The following is an 8,578-nucleotide window of genomic DNA, read 5'->3' on the forward strand; positions in this document are numbered from 1 at the left end:
TTAAATAGTGAGTAAATACTGTTTTCCCGTGCGAAGCTGGGGTGGGTCGCTACTTTTGTAATAATTCGACTACCCAGGGCCGACTATTCTGGTGCCGCAGAACGAGGATATATTATCTCAAACAATGGAAATAATATACGGTGGTAGAAGTAAAAGTTTTTATGTTTTGTTTTGCTATTAAAACAATTATGCCTAGTTAAGAAATTTTAATTGATAGTCTACCCTAGGCTTATTTAAATAAGTGATGAGTTGACGAAAATACATCATACAATGATTTTTCCTACTATGGATTTTATTTTAACAAAAAAAAAATGGTGCAAAAAGTATAAATCTTTTGTGCCCGACTGTACTTATTTCCGGTAGATTCTTGACATGGACTGTTTTATTTCAGTAACTTTAGGGTATAAGCAATAATCTAATATACATTAGAACTTTATTGGTTATCAGGCCAGGGTTCATACAAAATTGCCCATCATCCGTAGTTACCTTTGGCAATGTTACAGACACCCTTCTAAATTACTATACAAGGACCATGTTTTGGAATCTGCAGTTGGATGCCAACAGGGTGATCCCCTTGGGCCGGTCATTTTCAGCTTGGCTATTCACCCCATAATAGAGAAACTAAATTCAAAATTTAACGCCTGGTATTTGGATGACGGGACCCTAGGAGGAGATAGTGAAACTGTTTACCAAGACCTCATATTCCTAAAAGAAAAATTTCATTCGATTGGACTGGATCTAAATTTATCAAAATGTGAAATTTTTGTTCCTGACATCCCGGACAGACAGACAGTCATATCAAAAGGATGATGGGCAATTTTGTATGAACCCTGGCCTGATAACCAATAAAGTTCTAATGTATATTAGATTATTGCTTATACCCTAAAGTTACTGAAATAAAACAGTCCATGTCAAGAATCTACCGGAAATAAGTACAGTCGGGCACAAAAGATTTATACTTTTTGCACCATTTTTTTTTTGTTAAAATAAAATCCATAGTAGGAAAAATCATTGTATGATGTATTTTCGTCAACTCATCACTTATTTAAATAAGCCTAGGGTAGACTATCAATTAAAATTTCTTAACTAGGCATAATTGTTTTAATAGCAAAACAAAACATAAAAACTTTTACTTCTACCACCGTATATTATTTCCATTGTTTGAGATAATATATCCTCGTTCTGCGGCACCAGAATAGTCGGCCCTGGGTAGTCGAATTATTACAAAAGTAGCGACCCACCCCAGCTTCGCACGGGAAAACAGTATTTACTCACTATTTAACGAATGTTATTACACATACAAACCTTTCTCAATCACTCTATCTTTGAATAGAATAATATATGAAAAACTGCATCAAAATCTGTTGCGTAGTTTGGAAGAGTTAAGCTTTCATAGGGACGTAAGGATATAAGGACTGAAAAGCGACTTAGTCTTATACTATGTAGTGATGCACAAATAGTAACAAGTGGTCAAGTCCGGTAATCAGTAGAATAAAGTTGTTGTTTGTCAGATTTCACAGAGTTCTCATCATATGGCACATCAGGCTTGTTAGCCAGGACAGTCGACAGTCATTGGTGATGATAGATTGATGCCAGCACATCTCTAATTCCACAGGATTATATTTCAAAGCAAGATGTATTATCCTGGCCATTAGATGATGTCTGTGCAAGTACTCACGACAAGTATTTGCATTAAATGGGCTCTGAACTTGACTGAACTGATTTGAAAAATCTTTCAGTGGTGGAAAAGCTACGTTATTTATAATAAAAAGATAGGTTTTCCTTATATACCATACGTGCCAAAGTAGTTTAATTCACTAGGCAGTCGTAGGCTTACAGGACTGATATCTTTTTTCCCCAGTGGTTAACAATGTTCCACCCATAACAAAAATTGAAGTTTAGGGTATAAGCTATCATTTCATGTGCAAATGGATATTATTGGCTATGCCAGTTAAAGTCATTGGAACAGCGGAATAGTTACACCAACTGTTTTTTTTTTTTATATGGCACACCTACCTTCTGTGACACGTCCTGGCTGATATTGACAATAATATAATGCACTTAACAGCCCCCCCGTACAAAATGAAGTGGTTCAAGTCCATGGGCTGTCCTATCCTATCAAGTGTCATATCTTCGTTCTCCGGTGGTTTACAATATTTTGCCCATAATAAAAAATGAAGCTTATGACATAAGCTATCATTTGATGTGCAAATGGTTTTTATTGGATATAAGGGTTAGACTCACCGGAACGGCGGAATACGTAAACCATACGTTGTAAATACTACCTGCTAAATATTTTTTTTTTTTCAATAAACTCGGAAAATATGGGCACAGACACCTTCTGTGACCTGTTCTGACAGTTATTGACAATAATAATGCACTTAACAGCCCCCCCATACAAAATGAAGTGGTTCAAGTCCATGGGCTATCCTATCCTATCAAGTGTCATATCTTCGTTCTCCGGTGGTTTACAAGGTTGTGCCCATAACAAAAAATTAAGCTTAGGGTATAAGCTATCATTTGATATGCGAATGGTTTTTATTGGATATACCGGTTAGACTCACCGGAATGGCGGAATACGTACACCATACGATGTAAATACTACCTGTTATTTTTTTTTTTATAAGCTTGGAAAATATGGGCACAGACACCTTGTGTGATATGTTCTGACTAATATGGACAATAATATAATGCACTTAAACATCGCTCCCATACAGAATGAAGTGGTTGAAGTCCTTAGGTTGTCCTATGCTATCAAGTGTCATATCTTCGTTCTCCGGTGGTTCACAAGGTTGTGCCCATAACAAAAAATGAAGCTTAGGGTATGAGCTATCATTTGATATGCAATTGATTTTCATTGGTTATGTCGGTTAGACTTACCAGAACGGCGAAATACGTACACCATACGTTGTAAATACTACCTGCTAAATAATCTTTTTTTTTTCAATAAACTTGGAAAATATGGGCACAGACACCTTCTGTGACTCGTTCTGACAATGATTGACAATAATAATGCACTTAAACATCCCTCCCATACGCACTGAAGTGGTTCAAAGCCATGGGCTGTCCTATGCTATCAAGTGTCATATCTTCGTTCTCCGGTGGTTTACAAGGTTGTGCCCATAACAAAAAATGAAGCTTAGGGTCTAAGCTATCATTTGATATGCGAATGGTTTTTATTGGATATACCGGCCAATTTTACCCATCATCCTTTAATGTCATAGCACCTCAAATTAAAATTCTGGACGAAACATCATTGCACCTCCTAGGTTCACCTATTTTGGAAGAAAGTTTCACAACATTCATAGATAACAAAATTTCAAATTTTAATGACATTTCGGATAGACTTTTAAAAATTAACCTTCATTCGGCTTTTACCTTAGTAAAATACTGTTGTTTTGGCCCAAAATTTATATACAACCTTCGCTCCTCTCCCTTATGGAAGCAGCCACATCTTTTAGACAGAATTGACCAAATTATCCGTACTACTCTTACATCTGTTTTTAATTTGGCCTTGGACGACCGAGCGTGGCTTCAAGCCACCCTTCCGATCAGATTCGGTGGCCTCGGTGTCCGCAAAATTTCCAGTTTAAGTCTACCGGCGTTCCTATCCTCGGTCTGCGGCACTAAGGAGTTGACCAGAAAAATTTTAGCCCCTTCACTGGTCGATTCTGAGGTGCCGTGTCTGACTGATGGCATGAACGCCTGGAAAGTGGCTTGCCCAAACACAGCCTTCCCTGAAAACCCGGCTTCCCAGAGACAGTGGGACGAGCCGCTCTGCAGATTGACGAGAAATAAACTAATTGAAACATCTGTCAATACTGCTGAGCGTGCCCGCCTACTGGCTGTGGGAGAGTGGGAGTCAGGGCTATGGCTTCACGCACTGCCGTCACCCGGCGTTGGGACCATGCTGGGTGACACTACATTCCGGCTCGCTACATGCCTACGCCTCGGCGCTCCCACTGCGGCTCCGCATCGCTGCCAGTGTGGTGAATCTGTGGACCGCCTTGGGCACCATGGTCTTTCCTGTAGCAAAAGTGCTGGTCGCATGGCACGACACGCCAGCATAAATGACATTATCCGTCGTGCTCTTGTCACCGCCGGAGTGCCAGCCATTTTAGAACCCAGAGGCTTGGCACGCGACGATGGCAAGAGACCAGACGGGATGTCTATAATGCCTTGGAAGATGGGAAGGTCTTTGGTGTGGGACGCAACCTGCGTCGACACCCTTGCACCTTCCCACCTTCCCAGTACGGCGAGCTGTGTCGGTGCAGCTGCTGCGGCCGCGGAAAACCTCAAGCGGCACAAATATGTAAACCTCACCGGCAATTGCATTTTTGAGCCGTTTGGGGTTGAAACCCTGGGACCATGGGGCCCAAGTGCCCACAGACTATTTCGAGAAATTAGTAAACGATTAGTGGAGTCCACTCGTGACCAAAGGGCTGGCCTATACTTCGGTCAAAGGATATGCATTGCCATCCAGCGTGGCAATGCAGCCAGCCTTTTGGGCACGATCCCAGCTGACAGCGATGCGGATGAATATTTTGATACCTAGTTTTAATATTTCCCTATTATAGATTAATATTGATTATTATGAATAAATAAATATTTTTGAAAAAAAAAAAAATTAATACAATGATGTAATAAATTAATTAACAATCATAAATTAAACCTTCAAAATTAACACCTAAAGCAGTTCTAAAATCACTCTTGCGTTCGTTCCAATGAAACGTGCCGTCGTGTCTCGCAATACGTTTTCACTTCCTTATGGGTTCTGACAGAATACAGTACATTATCATACGTCATATAATGTGGCTCGTACATTCATTATGTATATGGATTAGGCACCGGTCAGTTAGCAAGGTATAAGGAGTCAGAAATAATTAACCACTTGAAAATGACACACTTCGGCTATTTTAAGGGTGAATCTCTTACCATAATTCAGGCACAAATTATAAACAAACGATAACATTTTAGTAAGGTCTTGATTCAACAGAGAATTGAATAATGAAGGCTTCGACGAGCATCAGGCTGTCTTGCTGGATACCCAATTGGCAGTCTGAGCTGCGACATTAAAGAAACTATTATTTATTTCGATGTTTACACACGTCACATAATATATTTTTTAACTACAACCTACGATCGATCTATTTAATATTTTCTATTACACCTTATACAGCAATGACGTCTTTGAGTTGACCTCATGCAAGATGCGACCAATTACTGTCGCTTCCAAATTGTAATAGTTTTTAGTACCTAGTAAAACGTCATATTTTTCGCACTCCATATCGAGTCCAAATTTTAATGACCTAGTCGAAAGCCTAGACTTTTTTGTTGTTATATCTAGGTGCTATTCACTGTTATAGGATAGGAGTACCTCAAAATAGTAATTAACAGTGATAAGTACCAATGTATCTACTTAACAACTATTTAGGAATTGTTTGGCGTTTGTGGTTTTCTAATGGATTGTTTTCGCTGCAAGTTAATTACTATTTAGTATGTCAATGATATCATTAAGTTGGAATTTTGTATCATGCATTCGGTGAGTGCAAGCATAAATAATATTATGGTTGGTAAAAGAATTTGATTTGTATGAAGACAGTAGGACTTTTCCATGATAACATGGGCGTTTACAAACAGCAGTTCTTCTGTAGGTGGTCTTCGTCCTCGCAGCCGAAAAACGTCCTCTGCTGAACAAAGGCCTCCACCAAGCTGGGCATGCTTGTTAGCGAGTGCTTCTCTTTATACGATTGAATAATTTGAATAACTTGAAACTACAACTTCTAATTTTATTATCCGCTATGATCAGGTCTAGCCGCAGGTAATCTTCAAAAAAATTTTTCAAAAATGTTTAGCTAATACTCAGCATTAATCGACAACTGATAGTCATGGTATGCGGAAAAGATGCAATGGACTTTGAACTGACGGCTAAATACCAGCCTATTTGTAAGTCGGTCATGGACATCCACTTTGAGCGCAAGTACTGTCAGTTTCCTTCTTCTAGAATCTTCTGAAATTGTGAAAGAGGCTTCGTACAGAGAATTTTTTGTTTACATAGCAACCTTATATTTAATTTATTAAATAGCAGCTGGTATATTTCTCTCGTCTAAAATGTAGTCGAAATTACGTGTTATAAGTATATAGTTTTGTTAGGTTACCTATTTTTGTAATATTTAAATTCATAGCGGATTTCAATGACTCTATGTTTAGACAATTGCAGTGGGAATTGCAAAAATAAGAAGATGTAAGAGATTTTTTACGTTATTTACAAACCAAAAATTTTTGTTTCGAGAGGTTAATGAGCACTAAAGTAATTAGAGAAGCATCTAGAAATACACGAGCAATTATCGTTAATTAGCAGCCAAATTATAATTTTTCGCTGCGTTTCGTATTCATGCTGTAATGTATAATACCACCCAACAAGTTTTGTAGTGATCTTTACAAAGGCGTTGTTGAATCTGAACCCGACCTCAATAAAGTTCACCGAATTTAAGAAAGCTTTGATTAAGAAAGTCTGAAATAAGGTTTTTTTATAACTTTAAGTACATAATTGATGACTTGTTGTAATGAGGTTTGGTTGGATTCAATATTTGAATTATAATTTATTTTTAAAAAGAAACGTTGTGCCAGCCAGGGCGTGTAAATTGAACCTTAATTATGAGTTCTAAAATTAAAATAAGAATCTTAAGTGATTGGAAGAGTCCTTGATACACTTACTCGTGTTTATTTACTTTATTATGCAAAAGGTAGACACTGTTTTATTTTTTAAAGTGATTTATATTGTTGTGTTACAGGTTTACAATCTACAACGGAATTTTACAAAGGGTCTGGTTGGTATCGGGGCTTGGAAAAAACCTAAAGGGCTGTTGTTTTTTTTTTATATTTAGTCTGTTACCGAACCGGGCGAGTTTCAACCTGGGGAAGAGAGCGCTAACCCCGTGTGTATATAACATTAACTATAAGGATCTGTTCACACTTGAAACTATGACGGCACGAACCTACGTGTCTTAAAAATGACTTTTAATTTAATTATGACCCTCTACCTACAATAGAATATGATAGAAAAAATACAATTTAGTGTGTGCTGATATTTTTGGTAATATAAAAAATACATTTTAATTTGTCAGCAATTAATTTCAATTAAGAAGCAACGTTCTTGAATATTTTAAAACTAATTTGCATTTGTATTCAAAATACTGGCTGAATACTTCCTGAAATTACTGAATAATTTGTTCCCATAATTTTATGTGTATTTTACACGCTTTTTTATAAGCAACAATTAAGAAATCCTTTCTTAGTTTTACAAAATTTTTAACTACACATAATCATCTACACCTCATATTCCGTGTTCCTTAGTAGCAGAAGCATACAAAGTGTAAACGTACAAGTGAAATTTCGTGCTCTTTGTTCGCTATATTAGGGCAGGAACAGACTCGGACAGTGATAGAATACCAAGTGCCTAACATCGCGTGCGACAAGCCATAGCGTCGGAAACACAGCACCATGTGACTCAGCCTAACACAATGGTTGCATGCTAAGAACTGCCATGCAAAGCCAATCTATTGTAAATATGCAATCTTGATCGTAAACACCTTGTAATACAAGATCATGGAGAACGAAATTACGAGAATGTCGTAATGGAAAATCTCCTTAGAAACTCGGGTCTTCGACGGACGAGGAACGTTACTGTCTCCACCCTTATACGCCTTCTTTGAAACCTAATCATTTTTTAAATAGTCAATCAACCAAGACTAATCTTTGACTGATGTCTTAAGGAACCTTAAAGCCTCGATAGTTTAATTGTAACTGATCATTTTGGCCACGCCTGCTATAAGTTATTTGACCTAAAGGAAGGGGCCTGACCTATCTGCCTTATGCCATCTCTGCTTATCTCCCTTTCTCTAAGTACAAGATACAATTGTAAAATTGTCTATAGATGCAGCTCACGTCAATATCACAGGTGGTTTGTCATGCTTGTTATGTCAATCACCTTCTATTCTTATAAATCGTTTAACTGCATAAAAAACAACTGCGTGTGCAATAATTTTCCGTAAGTCGCAATTTGTCTACGTAGTTGAACTATTCTGATATGGAATGTTTGATAATGTTACGCAAATAAACATAATCTAAGGAGCAAAATTAGATTTCCTCGCACAGGGCTTAGAGTTTAAACTTACCTATATGAAAATACCATACACCGAATTCTATAAATATTTTCCTGTTGCTTATTTTTTCATTCCTGGTCTGTGGTCCATATCTTATTGCCGTGGTCTTCTTTTGTCAAACCGAATCTCTATACATTGTAGCACTTAATTGTTTTCATATTACAATTACATAAATTATTCCTGCCACAAGGGTCAGTGCTATGGTCAACTATACCTAGTGATTATATCTACTTACACATTATTGTACTAATTATATCAATCAAAACATTACCTCTTTGACGTCAGAAGTCATTAATATGGAGGTATATTATGTAATTATGTAAGAATCTTGTAACCGATGTACCTACCTCACCTATGTATAATACACGCGTAAGTAATGGACTCGAGAATAAATTAATAGATACTTAGTTCAT

The sequence above is a fragment of the Helicoverpa armigera genome, chromosome 3, assembly GCF_030705265.1.
Source record: "Helicoverpa armigera isolate CAAS_96S chromosome 3, ASM3070526v1, whole genome shotgun sequence".
Lineage (NCBI taxonomy): Eukaryota > Metazoa > Arthropoda > Insecta > Lepidoptera > Noctuidae > Helicoverpa > Helicoverpa armigera.